This window comes from Haematobia irritans, chromosome 5 (genome assembly GCF_050003625.1).
Source record: "Haematobia irritans isolate KBUSLIRL chromosome 5, ASM5000362v1, whole genome shotgun sequence".
Taxonomy (NCBI): domain Eukaryota; kingdom Metazoa; phylum Arthropoda; class Insecta; order Diptera; family Muscidae; genus Haematobia; species Haematobia irritans.
This window is the reverse complement of record NC_134401.1, coordinates 37,909,021-37,926,607: the sequence shown is the minus strand read 5'-3', so window position 1 is coordinate 37,926,607 and position 17,587 is coordinate 37,909,021. Positions and strand designations below refer to the sequence as shown.

The following is a 17,587-nucleotide window of genomic DNA, read 5'->3' as shown; positions in this document are numbered from 1 at the left end:
ACAGAGTAAGAACTAATAAAATGGTACAAATTTTTGAAAATATTAGAGGTCAATTGTTTCAGACAAGTGTTATAATGCATTAAAAATCATAAAAACTTATAAAAAATATTTATTTGTCAAAATATCAATTTTTTTTTTTCAATTCACATCCAAAAACTGAATTCGGATCACCCCTTAAGAAATGATGCAAATTCAATGCAACGGCTGTTGAAATGCTGGACTTTCATCCTATGACAAGCCCATGTTAAATTCATCGCTTCTTCGCCAATTTGGCACCACTTCCGGATCCTAAAAGTACATTTTCACTATTTTTTTGCTGGGTAATTAAGTAATATCAATGTTTAACAAACGAAATATTTTTCTACCCCTAATGAGACGAATATATATATTTACAATCAGCCTGACATCGTGATCGTTCTCAAACTCAAAGTCGACTTTTCGGCGTTTCAATATCTTGAAAATTTGGAAAAGTCGAATTTTTTTGTTTTGCGACATTTTGGTAATTTGAAAAAGTTGTTTTCGACCCATTGAAAAATTGAAAAAGTTTATATTTCGACAATTCGATTTTTTTTTAAATTTTGAAAAACCGACTTTCCGTAATTTTCAGCTTTTTGAACTGCGGTTCCTTCTTAATATTGCATATATTCCCTTTTCAACCAATATCGACATTTTCGTTAAAAGTCATTTACCCGATTTGGATGAACATCAAAAAGGCAATAGGTCAACTTGAGTCTATATTAAAAACTAAAAGTCGATTTGAATCGATTTTCAAAAATATCAAAAGTTAAACTTAAAAATATAAAGATTTGACAAAAAGTCGATTAACCGATATGTCGATTTTCGACTTTTGTATCCCTAGTCCGAAATTAGAAAGATGTTGGACCGTTTCAAAGTCCGTCTAACTTTATATCTCAACATCCCTTTACACCGAAAAAAATATCACCAATATTTTTCGAAACTATAATTTGAATTGTATTTAAAAAAAATTTCAATTAAAAATTTAATTGATTTAACAAACAGATTTTTTTCAAAACAAAAATCAATCACCAAAGTTTTAATTTTTCAATTAATTTTCAAATTAGATCAATTAATTTTTTAATTGAATTTGGTGATTCAAACTATAATATGTGTGATTGAAGAAATTTGAATTAAAAATTAATCCGCCTAACAGGGGCTATGTCCTGAAATACATCTAACTTTTAAAATACAGACATCTACGATAAGAATGCAGTCATATACACGGAAAGCAGAGTTTTCTTCTCTGATGAACAAAATTGTAGACAAACAAAATTCTCTATTGACGATAAAAAATGTTTCTTTAAATAAAAATAAACTTAAAAATATCAGAGACAATCTTTGAGTGATATTTTTTATTTTATTATTTTGTTTTATTTATCATAAAATCGGTTTTATTTGCTCTTTAAAAAAAAAAAACATACAGTACAGGGGAATTTTGTTTGTCTAAAATTGTGTTCCGAAGGAAATTATTTTTGCTTTGGGTGTAGATGTTCAAGAACTCAAATCAGGAAACTTGTACTAAAGACTGTCATCCACAATCGAATTGCTTGCAGTTGCGGTAACACTTGCCGATGGCAAGGTATCTTAAAACTTTTTAACACCGTCTTCTCAATTGTAAGTTAGTCCATACGGGGGATATAATAAATAAAAAAGGCCGATTAAATACGTATATAATTCAGTTTGATAAAATTTTCTATAGCAATAAAATTTTGACAAAATTTTCTATAGCAATAAAATTTTGACAAAATTTTCTATAAAAATAAAATTTTGACAAAATTTTCTATAGCAATTAAATTTTGACAAAATTTTATATAGCAATAAAATTTTAACTAAATTTTCTGTAGAAATAAAATCTTGACAAAATTTTTTATAGTAATAAAATTTAGACAAAATTTTCTATAGAAATAAAATTTTGACAAAATTTTCTATAGAAATAAAATCTGGCAAAATTTTGTATAGTAATAACATTTTGACAAAAATTTTCTATAGAAATAAAATTTTGGTAGATTTTTTTTTGGGGATCGGCTATATATAACTATAGACCGATATGAACCAATGTTGGTATGGTTGTTAGCGGCCATATACTAGCGCATTGAACCAAATTTTACCACGTACCAACTTTCAACCGGATCGGATGAAGTTTGCTCCTCCAAGAGTTCAAATGTTAGGATCGGTTTAAATTGGGTTTATATATAATTAAGACCAGTATGGATCAATTTTTGCCTGGTTGTTGGAGACCATATACCAACACCACGTATCAAATTTTAACCGGATCTGGCGATTTTTGCTCTTCCAAGGGGCTCCGGAGGTCAAATCTGAGAATCAATTTATATGGGGCTATATATAATTAGGGACCGATATGGACCAATTCCTGCATGGTTGTTAGAGACCATATACTAACACCACGCACCAAATTTCAGCCGAATCGGATGAATTTTGGTCATCCATGAGGCTCCGGAGGTCAAATCTGGGGATCGGTTTATATGTAGGCTATATATAATTATGGATCGATGTGGACCAATTTTTGCATGGTTATTAGACGCCATACTAACACCACGCACCAAATTTCAGCCGAATCGGATGAATTTTGATCATCCATGAAGCTCTGGAGGTCAAATCTGAGCGTCGGTTTATATGGGGGCTATACGTAAAAGTGGACCGATATGGCCCATTTACAATACCATTCGACCCACATCAATAACAACTACTTGTGCCAAGTTTCAAGTCGAAATCTTGTTTCGTTCGGAAGTTAGCGTGATTTCCACATATAAGTAAAATAATTTCACACTCAAAAAAAGTTTACTTGGATTTTAACTTTCCCTTAAGGATTTTGGTATTGATTCCGAGCCAAAGATGCGGCTTCTTTGACGGACCTCCCTGGCCTTAAATCTAGGATAAATAAAATTTAAATAAGATACAAATTTCATTCATCGAATTTTTATCCTCGTTTTGCGATATATTAATAAAGGTATTTACGTACAAACAAATTCCAATTTAAAATCCAAATTATGACAGGTACTTCAAAGTAAAAACAGTTTTCTTAATGTTAAAAAAAAAAAAAAACTTTACACCAAAGAGCAAATACTTAAAATAAGTCTTAGCCTATATTTGAAGCGATTTAAAATGCAATATGTCAGTTGAGTTAAAGACGATTTCTTTAAATTAAAAATGTTTTTCTTTATTTTAAGGAACATTTGCCTTACTTCAAAGATCTACAACTTCAGAAAAGAGACGCAAAAATTCAAGATTTGTGTCCTAAATTTAATGAAAAAAATTTGGAAGCAAGGATTATAAACTTTCATTTATTTAAAATGTCATTATTTTAAAGAATTTTGTCCTTAACTTTGGGTAATTTTCGATTCCTAAAATTTAAGTTGCATAATTTTCCATATTAGGTCAATATTTTTTTCAGTGCATGTAAAATAAATTAAATGAACAAATTTCTTGGTTGAAAAATAAACGTAATTGACAACAATTGCAATTAAAAATTATTTGGCTTAACAAAATTTTTTCCCTTGGAAACTCTTCCATTATACAGTTTGAACACATGTGCTTTGATTATATTTCCCTACCCAAGTGTAGACTTTCGTCATCACCTGTTTGTAGGTTAATCCTGTGATTCATTTTATATAACTCTTAGCCAGATTTGGCAAACATATTGGGACTATGGATAGGTTATTATCGCCTTCTATGGCAAATGAATTTTGCTAATAAAAAATAATATTCACATCATTGAGTATAACTCGATATTAAATCTCGTAATAATCCAATGTTATAAATATGAGTAGGTTGCATTAGTAACGAAAAAAAAATAACTGGAGCATTGGCGCCTTATGTTATTGATGCAGAGGAGGTAATATAAGGCAGGTCAAATGAATAGTTTACATTTGCTATAATCATTAATCAAACATATATATCACAATTGGGTGTCCTATTTATTTAATTGAAAAATAAAAAAAAATGTGGAATAATCAGGCAATACTTTGCCCCCTTTTTTGATTTTTGAATCTAATCAAAAATATTCCCCCGTTATCATACACTCTCCACCATAGGATGGGGGTATATTAACTTTGTCATTCCGTTTGTAACACATGGAAATATTGCTCTAAGGCCGCATAAAGTATATATATATACTGGGTCGTGGTGAAATTCTGAGTCGATCTAAGCATGTCCGTCCGTGCGTTCATCCGTCCGTCTGTTGAAAGCACGCTAACTTCGGCATGAAACAAGCTATTGACTTGAAACTTGGCACCAGTAGTTGTTATTGATGTAGATTGGATGGTACTGCAAATGGGCCATATCGGTTCACGTTTACGTTTAGCCCCTATAAAAACGGATCCCCCGATTTGACTTGCGAAACCTCAAAGAGAAGCAAATTTCATCTGATCCGGCTGAAATTTGGTACATGGTGTTAGTATATGGTCTCTAAAAATCATGCAAAAATTGGTCCATATCGGTTCATAATTATATATAGTCCCCATATAAACCGATCGCCAGATTTGGCTTGCGGATCCTCAAAGAGAAGCAAATTTCATCCGATCCGGCCATATCGGTTCACGTTTACGTATAGCCCCTATAAGAACGGATCCCCCGATTTGACTTGCGGAACCTCAAAGAGAAGCAAATTTCATCTGATCCGGCTGAAATTTGGTACATGATGTTGGTATATGGTCTCTAATAACCACGCCAAAATTGGTCCATATCGGTGACCTCCGGAGCCTCTTGGAGGAGAAAAATTCATCGGATCCGGTTGAAATTCGTACCTCGTGTTAGTATGTGGTCTCTAACAACCATGCAAAAATTTGTCAATATCGGTTCATAATTATATATAGCCTCTTGGAGGAGCAAAATTCATCCGATCCGGTTGAAATTTGGTACATTTCGCTAGTGTATGGACGATAACAACCATGCCAAAATTGGTCCGTATCGATCCATATTATATATAGCCCACAAATAAACCGATTCCCAATTACAGAAAACTCACGATTGCCACTCGAGCAAAAAATAATCTACCAAAATTTTATTGTCATAGAAAATTTTGCAAAATTTTATATTTCTATAGAAAATTTTGTCAAAATTTTATTTCTATAGAAAATTTTGTCAACATCTTATATCTTTAGGAAATTTTGTTAAAAATATAATTTCTATACAAAATTTTGTCAAAGAGTTATTTCTATAGAAAATTTTGTCAAAATTTTATGTCTTTAGGAAATTTTGTCAACATCTTATATCTTTAGGAAATTTTGTCAAAATATAATTTCTATATAAAATTTTGTCAAAAATTTATTTCTATAGAAAAATTGGTCAAACTTTTATTTCTATAGAAAATTTTGTCAACATTTTATGTCTTTAGGAAATTTTGTCAAAATATAATTACTATACAAAATTTTGTCAAAAATGTATTTCTATAGAAAATTATGTCAAAATTTTATATCTATAGAAAATTTTGTTAAAATTTTATTTCTATAGAAAATTTTGTCAACATCTTATATCTTTAGGAAATTTTGTAAAAATATAATTTCTATACAAAATTTTGTCAAAAATTTATTTCTATAGAAAAATTGGTCAAACTTTTATTTCTATAGAAAATTTTGTCAACATTTTATGCCTTTAGGAAATTTTATCAAAATATAATTTCTATACAAAATTTTGTCAAAATATAATTTCTATAGAAAATTTTGTCAAAATTTTATTTCTATAGAAAATTTTGTCCGAATTTTATTTCTGTAGAAAATTTTATCAAAATGTTATATAAATAGTTGGAGAGGAATATTTTGCAAAATCTTCCAAAACATCAAGAATTCTACCAATCAGACTACCAAACAGTAAAAAATCTGCCAATTTTGGTAGACTCGTGTTCATAATTGTGTATAGCCCCCATATAAATCGACCCCCTTATTTCAGTTCTGGCTCTATAATTACCGCATAAAAGTTCATATCGGTTCGTAATTATTTTTTCCCTATATATACCAGTCAAGAACTGAATATATACGTATTTAATCGACCTTTCTTTTGTCTACTATATATCCCGTATGAACTAACTTACAATTTAGAAGATGATGTTAAAAAGTTTTAAGATGCCTTGCCATCGGCCGCAACCCAAGTAATTTAATTGTGGATGACCGTCTTTAGTAGAAGTTTCTACGCAATCCATGGTGGAAGGTACATAAGATTTGGCCTGGCTGAACTTACAATTTGCTAGAAATTGGGAAGCGTCAGTCATTAAGGGTATTTTTGAGGCAAAAAAATTTTTTCGTATGGTGATTCTATTAATTGATCCAATTAGTTTTTAATTTCCAATTAAAAAATTAGGCTATAAAATTAATTTTTGTGATTCATGTTTGTTTTGATTAAAAAAAATTTATTGAATCATTTACATTTTTAATTAAATATTATTTACAAATCAATTAAAATTTTAATTGCGAATATACTGGTGTTTTTTTTCACCACGAAATTAATACAATTAAATTTTGATTTTGTATCAATCAGCAAGTCAATTAAAAAACTTAATTGATACAATTAATTTTTGTGGTTGATTTCGTTTTTATCAAAAAATTAATTGTGTCAATTAGAAATTTAATTGGCAAAATTTGGTGATATTTATTTCTTTGAAATGTCGAAATTTCAACTAGATCGCTGCCTGTAAAGGCGTGGGCTGAAGATTTGATTTCTGATTTTTCCAAAAATCAAATGGAGTCAAAAATTAATTAAAATTAAATTAAATTAATTTAGAAGATGGTCAATATCTGGCAAGTTTTCAAAGCCCAGAATCAATTATGTTTAATTGAGATTTCTTCAATGGCGAAAAGATTTATTCAATTCAATTTCAATTTTAATTGATTCCATTAATTTTTGTGATTAGTTTTCATTTGGATTAAAAAAAAAATAATTAAATGCAATTTAATATTTTTTTTATTCAATTAAGATTTCAATTGAAAAAATCTTGAAGTGAAAGCAGAAACAGTGAAACCTTTCTGAAGGAGATACCCACGACTTATTAGAGGTTTCACTGTATAGTAATATATTTTAATGTAACACTATAGCAAACTGTCCACTTTAGAGATATGTCCGCTTTTCAGAGTGTTCAAGTTTGAGAGGTTTCACTGTATATTGGATAATATTTTGATATAGACCCTACTTACAACGACTTTCAGTATTATTTCTTGAGTAAAAATAATGAGCAATTTTAATTGAACTACAGCTCTTAGTTAGATTTTCCAGAGCAAATTCAAATCCATGAGAAGGAGAGTATATGAGCTGCGACCTGATGCAATTTAGGATGCCTTTACTTGCTAATATTTCGTTTCTTTCGCAAAAAAAAATATTTTAAAATAAATCTACTTCTTCCAACTTCTTCGTTTCTTTCAAAAAAAATATCTTAAAATAATTCTAATTTTTTTTTACTTCTTCCAAATATTTTTTATAGTGTATTATTAGTTTTTTTGCACACAAAACTATTTCGAAATTTCTTTCCTTTTCTAACATACACTTGAACAAAAATTTGTGTTGTAAACAAACAAATATTGTTTATTTTTTTTTTCGTTTGTTTATTATTCCGTTTTTTTGTATTTCTTTTCTTAATATTTTTGTTTTGTCTTTCGTTGGGTGGTTTAGGGAGGGGTTGTTGTTGTTGCTGTTTTCGTTTGTTTGTTTTTGCTATTTGAATATAACGTTTACTAACAGTTCTTCTTTTTCGTCTTCTCGCCTACTTCATTGTCGTCGTCGTCGTCAACAACACATCGACTTTTTAACAAGCGCGCGCACAAGTTAATCCGAACACGTCTAAATTGAGACTGTTTACGCTCACAGATGAGGCTCTAAGCCGTCTATAGTAGTTGTTGCTGTTTGCATCAACAACAACTACTACAACAACCAGCAACAAACAGCATTAACGACTTCGATCGCCATCACCACCGCCACCACCATCACCTTTCTTTCGCCGCTTTTTTTCGGTCTTTCAATTCAATCGGCCCACCACAATCAGAGGCTCCAAGTACTACATATTCAAAATTCACCACCTCTGCGACTTAAGAAGTCAATTTTTTGTTTCAAGATTTTCAAGTGGGAGCTCTTCAAACGTTATTAATAAAATGGACAAGAAAAAGTTAGCACGACAGCCAAACTAACAATATCATTATCGATGATCATAATGATCATTACTCTCAATATCATTATACTTATGAGAATTTGTTGGCAAAAATTTTTACAGTACCTTAGCAGTTTGGAAAATTCACCACTCTCTTTAGCCGGTCATTATACAAAGCAAAAAAAAACGAATCAAGTTGCAGTTGCTGCTGTCTGCTGTTGTTGGTCCATTTCTGTCATAGACTTAAGAAGAAAATTTGAGAATGAATTTTTCATTATTGCTTTACATTACAACACCAAAAACCACAAGAGTTGAAAATAACGTCAGCAAATGTAATAGCAGAGCCATCAGCAGCATTTGTTGTTGCTGTTGCTGCTGCTGCTGCCACCAAGCACCATCCACACGTTCCCCATACATATAATATCAATGATTTGATCTTTTGAAGTTACTGCAACAGCAAGCGACAACACAACGCCAACAACAAAAGACACTCGGCAACAATAACGTCAGAAAAGCGTAAACAGGCGAAACCTGATCGCCCAAACATTCTTGAAATTGTTTTATCGAAATGTTCTACAATGCGAGGAGATGGCCAAAGAGTTTTGCAATGCAAAATCGGTAAAAGACCATGAAAGTTTATGAAAAATTTTCTGGGGAAATTTATATGTACATTTTCTTTGAGAATAAAAAATTGTATTCTCTAGAATAAAATTTTAATCACGATTTGATCAAAATTTATTTCTTTAAAAAAATGTTGTAAAAATTTTATTTCTATAGAAAATTTTTTAAAAATTTTATTTCTTTCGAAAATTTGGTCAATATTCTATTTCTATTGAAAATGTTGTCAATATTTTATTTCTTTAGAAAATTTCGTCAAAATTTTATTTCTATAGAAAATTTTGTCAAAATTTAATTACAAAAGAAAATGTTGTCAAAATATTATTTCTATAGAAAAAATTTGCCAAAATTTTATTTCTATAGAAAATTTTGTCAAAATTTTATTACTATAGAAAATTTTGTCAAAATTTTATTTTAATAGAAACTTCTGTCAAAATATTAGTTCCATAGAACATTTTGTTAATATTTTATTTCTATAAAAAATGTTCCAAAAATTTAAGTTCGATAGAACATCTTATTAAAATTTTATTTCTATAGAAAATTTTATCAAAATTTTATTTCTTTAGAAAATTTTCATCAAAATTTTATTTCTATAAAAAATCTTGTCAAAATTTTATTTCTATAGAAAATTTTATCAAAATTTTATTTCTATGGAAAATTTTGTCAAAATTTTATTTCCATCGAAAACTTTGTCAACATTTTATTTCTATAGAAAATTTTGTCAAAATTTTATTTCTATAGAAAAATTTGCACAATTTTATTTCTATAGAAAATTCTGTCAAAATTTTATTTCTCTAGCAAATTTTGTCAAAATTTTATTTCTATAGAAAATTTTGTCAATATTTTATTTCTTTAGAAAATTTTGTCAAAATTTTACGTCTATAGTAAATTTTGTCAGAATTTTATTTCTATAGTAAATTTTATCAAAATTTTACTTCTATAGAATATTTTGTCAAAATTTTATTTCTATAGAAATTTTTAAAATTTTATATCTATAGAAAATTTTGTCAAAATTTTATTTCTATAGAAAATTTTGTCAACAGTTTATTTCTATAGAAAATTTTGTCAAAATTTTATTTTTATAGAAAACCAACAATAAAAAAACCAAAATTTTATTTCTATAGAAAATTTTGACAACATTTTATTTTGATAGAAAATTTTATCAAAATTTTATTTCTATAGAAAATTTTGTCAAAATTTTATTTCTATAGAAAATTTCGTCAAAATTTTATTTCTGTAAAAAATCTTGTCAAAATTGTATTCCTATAGAAAACTTTATCACAATTGTATTCCTATAGAAAATTTTATCACAATTTTATTTCTATGGGAAATTTTGTCAAAATTTTATTTCTATAGAAAATCTTGTCAAAATTTTATTCCTGTAGAAAATTTTGTCAAATTTTTTTTTTCTATAGAAAATTTGTCAAAATTTTATTTCTATAGAAAAATTTGTCAAAGATTTATTTCTATAGAAAAATTTGTCAACGTTAGACTTCTATAGCAAATTTGGTTAAAATTTTATCTCTATAGAAAATTTTGGCAAAATTTTATTTCTATAGAAAATCTTGTCAAAATTTTATTTTTATAGAAAATTTTGTCAAAATTTTATTTCTATAGAAAATTTTGTCAAAATTTTATTTCTATAGTAAATTTTACCAAAATTTTATTTCTCCAGAAAATTTTATCAAAAGTTTATTTCTTTAGAAAATTTCGTTAAAAATTTTATTTTTATAGAAAATTTTGTCAAAATTTTATTTCCATAGAATATTTTGTCAAAATTGTATTTCTATAGAAATTTCGTCAAAATTTTATTTCTGTAAAAAATCACGTCAACATTTTATTCTTATAGAAAATTTGATCGCAATTTAATTTCTATAGAAATTGTTATCACAATTTTATTTCTATGGAAAGTTTTATCACAATTTTATTTCTATAGAAGATTTTGTCAAAATTGCATTTCTATAGAAAATTTTGTCAAAATTTTACTTCTAACGAAAATTTTGTCCAAATTTTACTTCTATAGAATGTTTTGTCAAAATTTTATTTCTATAGAAAATTTTGTCAAAATTTTATTTCTATAGTAAATTTTACCAAAATTTTATTTCTCCAGAAAACTTTATCAAAAGTTTTTTTCTTTAGGAAATTTCGTAAAAATTTTATTTTTATAGAAAATTTTTTCAAAATTTTAGTTCTATAGAAAATGTCGTCAAAATTTTATTTCTGTAAAAAATCTAGTCAAAATTTTATTCCTATAGAAAATTTGATCGCAATTTAATTTCTATAGAAAATGTTATTACAGTTTTATTTCTATAGAAAATTTTGTCAAAATTGTATTCCTATAGAAAATTTTGTCAAAATTTTATTTCTGTCAAAGATTTGGTCAAAATTTTATTTCTCTAGAAAATTTTGTCAAAATTTTATTTCTATAGAAAATTTTGTCAAAAGTTTAGTTCCATAGAACATTTTGTTAAAATTTTATTTCTATAGAAAATTTTGTCAAAATTTTATTTCTATAGAAAATTTCGTCAAAATTTTATTTCTGTAAAAAATCTTGTCAAAATTTTATTCCTATAGAAAATTTTGTCAAAATTTTGTTTCTATAGAAAATTTTGTCAAAATTTTATTTCTATAGTAAATTTTATCAAAATTTTATTTCTCCAGTAAACTTTATCAAAAGTTTATTTCTTTAGAAAATTTCGTTAAAAATTTTATTTTTATAAAAAATTTTGTCAAAATTTTATTTTTATAGAAAATTTTGTCAAAATTTGATTTCTATAGAAATTTCGTCAAAATTTTATTTCTGTAAAAAATCACGTCAAAATTTTATTCCTATAGAAAATTTTATCACAATTTTATTTCTATGGAAAGTTTTATCACAATTTTATTTCTATAGAAGATTTTGTCAAAATTGCTTTTCTATAGAAAATTTTGTCAAAATTTTACTTCTAAAGAAATTTTTGTCCAAATTTTACTTCTATAGAATGTTTTGTCAAAATTTTATCTCTATAGAAAATTTTGTCAAAATTTTATTTCCATAGAAAATCTTGTCAAAATTTTATTCCTGTAGAAAATTTTGTCAAAATTTTATTTCTATAGAAAACTCTGTCAAAATTTTATTTCTATAGTAAATTTTACCAAAATTTTATTTCTCCAGAAAATTTTATCAAAAGTTTATTTCTTTAGAAAATTTTGTTAAAACTTTTATTTTTATAGAAAATTTTGTCAAAATTTTATTTTTATAGAAAATTTTGTCAAAATTTGATTTCTATAGAAATTTCGTCAAAATTTTATTTCTGTAAGAAATCAGGTCAAAATTTTATTCCTATAGAAAATTTTATCACAATTTTATTTCTATGGAAAGTTTTATCACAATTTTTTTAAAATTTTATTTCTGTCAAAGATTTGGTCAAAATTTTATTTCTCTAGAAAATTTTGTCAAAATTTTACTTCTATAGAAAATGTTGTCAAAATTTTAGTTCCATAGAACATTTTGTTAAAATTTTATTTCCATAGAAAATTTTGTCAAAATTTTATTTCTATAGAAAATTTCGTCAAAATTTTATTTCTGTAAAAAATCTTGTCAAAATTTTATTTCTATAGAATTTTTTGTTAAAATTTTATTTCTATGGAAAATTTTGTTTCTATAGAAAATTTTGTCAAAATTTTGTTTCTATAGAAAATTTTGACAAAATTTTATTTCTATAGAAAATCTTGTCAAAATTTTATTCCTGTAGAAAATTTTGTCAAAATTTGATTTCTATAGAAGATTTTGTCAAAATTGCATTTCTATAGAAAATTTTGTCAAAATTTTACTTCTAAAGAAAATTTTGTCCAAATTTTACTTCTATTGAATGTTTTGTCAAAATTTTATTTCTATAGAAAATTTTGTCAAAAATTTATTTCTATAGAAAATTTTGTGAAATTTTTATTTCTATAGAAAGTGGTGTCCATTATCTATAGCACCTTATAGACATATTTTCATGCTATTTAACTAAATTTATAATCTCCTGACCATAATACAGGAAACTCCAGCCACTACATAACTTCCATTCAGACCTCACGCACACAATCAAGAGACAAACGACATAGTAAATTGGTTGCAATATGAATATAAACTTGAAGACATTTGAAATAAATCTTATCTCACTCTTTTCACCTCATTTTCTAAGCCCAGGAGACAAACGACAACAGCAGCTACACAAAGCAAAGCAAAGCAGATCGAACAAAACCAACATGATCTAAATCCAGTCATGGCTATTCAGTCCATATATTCAATGATCAATCGCCTGCATGCTTTTTATTTTACCTCTCAATGTTCTTTGGACTGGTTGTTTGGCTTATTCCCGAAATTGTATTTAAATTTCAAATTATGAACTCCACATTTGGACAGTGGGTTTTTGGCAGCAGCAGCGTCCGCAGCAACACCATCTACACCCACCTAATTCCAATTTTCATAATGATTTGTTGGTTATTTTTTGGTTTTTCATATATCTCGTTTCATACGAGTGAATTAAAGGCAAACAAAAAAGCTTTTTTTCTATTTGTTTGTATTGTCATATGGTGGTTTTTCTTGAGTTTTGTTTTAACAACGCTTTGTTGATGCTAAAACAGGTGTTCACTTAAGCTTTTCACCTCAGGTGGAGGACTCACCTCCACCTACAACAAGTGTTTGCTGAGCTGAGCTTTCGTAATTCATAAGATTCACACAAGAAATCCATGAAAACAAACAAAATGCAATGTGAATGAGTGCAGTAACGTTGACAAAGTTTATTTGTGGGTGGATAACTACACGTTGTCTTCCATATATCGATGAGGTTTTGCATGTCGTGGTGAGAAATTTGCAATTTGCAAGGGCTAGAACTTTTAGACAGAGAAGGAATACCATCACCTCAAATATGTTTTAAGAGCATAATGAACATGGACCCTCTTGTCGTAAAAATATTGTTTTCTCTCCATATATTAATTTCAACTTAATGATTTTCAACTTTTCGATTTTTGTTTTTTTTTTTTTTTTATATCCACCACCATAGAATGGTGATGGGGGTATAAGTTTGTCATTCCGAAATATAGATTTCGGACTACATAAAGTATGTATATATTCTTAATCAAGCAGAAATTCTAAAACGATATAACGATGTCCGTCTGTCTGTTGTAATCGCTCTACAGTCTTCAATAATGAAGATGTAATGCTGAAATTTTGCACAAACTCGTCTTTTGACTGCAGGCAATGCTCAAAGATGGACCATATCGTCCAGATTTTGATATAGGCCCCATACAAATCTACCCCCCGATTTGGGGTCTTTAGCATCTGCAGCCAGACAAAGAATATGACGGCCCAATACATATTTCAAGAGCAAAATGCTCTTTTGGATGACGAACATGCAACATGTTTGTCGCAGCCATGTTATTTTCTAGAAAATTATGTATCTAATTTCGGCAACCCGAGAAAACAACAGTTTTGCGACAAAAATATTTCACGTTCACCATACAAAAATAACATTTTGCTCTTGAAACACGTTTGAGGTGAACATATTCCTTCTCTGCGTGTAGAGACCGCAAAGCGCTATGCCGGGAATGGGCCAAACTATCCCAGAGCCACTATCTTGATGCTCTTTATTATCCGTTTGAAGACTATATTTTCGTGTCAAAGGTAGCCAATTATTTCCGACATTTTTGGAATAATTAGATTCTCTTGGTATCCAATTAGATATTTTAGCTGATGTAAGGAAATCAAAGAAGACAAAATTATGCCTACACCAAAAGAAAATATAATTTCCTTCGGAACGAAATTTTAGACAATCGAAACTCTCCTTTCTTATAAAGTATTTTCATTTAAAGCAAACTTATCCAAATATATGATAATGGATTCAACGTTTGTCTCCAAACTTTTTTATTTGCTTTTGAAGGAAAATTTCTAGCGTCCAAAGAAAACTTTGCTTGTCTAAAATTTCGTTCCTCAGAAAAGAAAACTCGTTTTTCAGTGTCTTTACTAGAAGGACTAAAATTATCCAATATCTAATAACCAGTATCTAATAAGATAAGCTACTTAGAAGTAACCATAGACAGGTAATTGATCTGAAAAAACCACATAAAAGAGACGACTCAGTGACCTCTAAAATATTCTATAGAAATAAAATTTTAACACGATTTTCGATACACGCACAGAAAAACCATGTTTGGACATGGTTGCCGCGAAAACCATGTATTTTGTCTTTGTAAAAATAGTTTTCGAGCGGAGAAAAATGTATGGTGGCAATAAGCATTTGAATGGTTCTCAAATGCCGCAAACATGTTCTATCATTTAAATGATAGAATTTGAGACCATTACATGGTCAGGAAAATCATGTACCTGACCATTCAATTTTTTTACTTTTTTGCAGGGAAAAAAGTATTTGTATAGGTTACGTATAGACAAGTCTAGAACCATTACATGGCCATAAAGACCATGTACATTGTTTTCGTGACCATTTACTTTTTTTATTTTTTTTGCAGTGAAAAGAATTTTATAAAAACATTGAGCAGGTACACACGATTTTCATTTTGCGCGTCAGTCGTGTGTTGATTGTTTCTTGGAATGGACGGAGAAAACGGATGTACTGTGTTTTGTGTTAATTTATTTATTCAGAAGTGACACGTGGGTTTATGTGAACACAAAAAAGGAAAGTGTAATTGAAAATATGTACCTGGGGTTTGTTCTGCATTTTGCTATATGCATCATTTATTTTTATTTGCAGTTACATGATGTCCGCGTTTGTACATTTGATAAGCACGATGTAAATATGGAATAATTACTTATTGTTGACATTGAAATAAAACAGAGTGAGTAAAAATATATGATGTTTGCTTGAACGGCATTATAAATACAAATAAACAATGAATTAGTTTATAAATAAATAAAAACAAATAAATAAAGTTAATTTTGTGTTTTCTGTTCTCAAGTGGCGTCTTTTTTTCGACGATGAAAAAAGTTTTTTCATAAAGATCAAAACATTTTAGATTGTTACCATGATTTTTTAACTGGAAGAAAAACATTTTTGGCAAATACCATAACATTTTAGATCGTGACCATTGTCTTTTAATGGAAACAAAATTTTTTTATCAATATCATAACATTTTAGATGAGGACAATTTTATTTTTCTTAGAACCATGTTCACTGAACCAACATGGTTGCAGGTTAAAATGTTATATGGTCGCCGCAAAAATAGCTCCTATCATATTATTTTGCTCTTCGAATATGATTGTGACAATCATGTTTCTTCTCTGCGTGTAGAAATAAAATTTTGACACATTTTTCTATAGAAATAAATTTTCTATATAAAAATAATATCTTGACACAATTTTTTCTGGAAATAAAATTTTGATAAAATTTACTATAGAAATAAAACTTTAGACAAAATTTACTACAGAAATAACATTTCGACAAAAATTTTGATAGAAATAAAATTTTGACAACATTTTCTATGGAAATAAAATTTCGACAAAATTTTTGACAGGACACAAATTTTGACAAATTTTTTTGGAAATAAAATCTTGACAAAATGTTCTATAGAAATAAAATTTTGACAAAATTTTCTATAGAAATAAAACATTTTGACAAAATTTTTTTCTACAAAATTTTGTAAAAAAATAACATTTCAAAATTTTCTACAAAAATAAAATTTCTTTGGAAGTAACATCTTGACAAAATGTTCTATAGAAGTCAAATTTTTACAAAATTTTCTATAGAAATAACATTTTGACAAAATTTTCTATATTTGACAAAATTTTTTTATACAAAATTTTGTAAAAAAATAACTTTTCAAAATTTTCTACAAAAATAAAATTTCTTTGGAAGTAAAATCTTGACAAAATGTTCTATAGAAATAAAATTTTGACAAAATTTTCTATAGAAATAACATTTTGACAAAATGTTCTATATAAAAATAAAATTTTGACACAATTTTCTATAGAAATAAAGTTTTAGACAAAATTTTCTAAAGAAATAACATTCCGACAAAATTTTCTACAGAAATAAAATTTTGACAAAATTTTTGATAGAAATAAAATTTTGACAACATTTTTTATAGAAATAAAATTTCAACAAAATTTTTGACAGGAAACAAATTTTGACAAAATTGTTCTATAGAAATAAAATTTTGACAAAATCTTATATAAAAATAATATTTTGACAAAATTTTCTATAGAAATAAAATTTTGACAACCTTTTCTATAAAAATAATATGTTGACAACATTTTTTATAGAAATAAAATTTCGACAAAATTTTTGACAGGAAACAAATTTTGACAAAATTTTCTATAGAAATAAAACTTTGACAACATTTTCTATAAAAATAAAACTTTGACAAATTATTCTATAGAAATAAAATTTTGACAACATTTTCTATAAAAATAAAATTTTGACAAAGCATGCGATAGGAAAAATTTTTTGGCAAAATTTTCTATAGAAATAAAATTTTGACAACATTTTCTATAGAGATAAAATTTCGGCAAAACATTCGATAGGAAAAAAATTTTGACAAAATTTTCTAAAGAAATAAAATTCCGACAAAATTTCTTTGGAAATAAAATTTTGATAAAATTTTCGTTGAAATAACATTTTCACAAAGTTTTCTAAAGAAATAAAATTTCGACAAAATTTTCTATAGAAATAAAATTTTGACAAAATTTTCTATAGAAATAAAATTTTGACAAAATTTTCTATATAAAAATAAAATTTTTACACAATTTTCTATATAAATGAAATGGTGGGCAAATTTTTCTACAGAAATAAAATTTTGACAAAATTTTTGATAGAAATAAAATTTTGACAACATTTTTTATAGAAATAAAATTTTGACAACATTTTCTATAAAAATAAAATTTTG

General features: G+C 27.0%; 1 protein-coding gene across 1 annotated transcript in view; it reads right to left on the bottom strand.

Moving 5' to 3' along the window:
- Nucleotides 1–7,805, bottom strand: part of blo (bloated) — a gene marked incomplete at its 3' end in the record, with an annotated part of 354,695 nt that extends 346,890 nt beyond the window's left edge. Inside the window, 1 exon segment of the mRNA XM_075309344.1 lies at nucleotides 7,700–7,805.
- Between the last annotated feature and the right edge of the window lie 9,782 nt (nucleotides 7,806–17,587).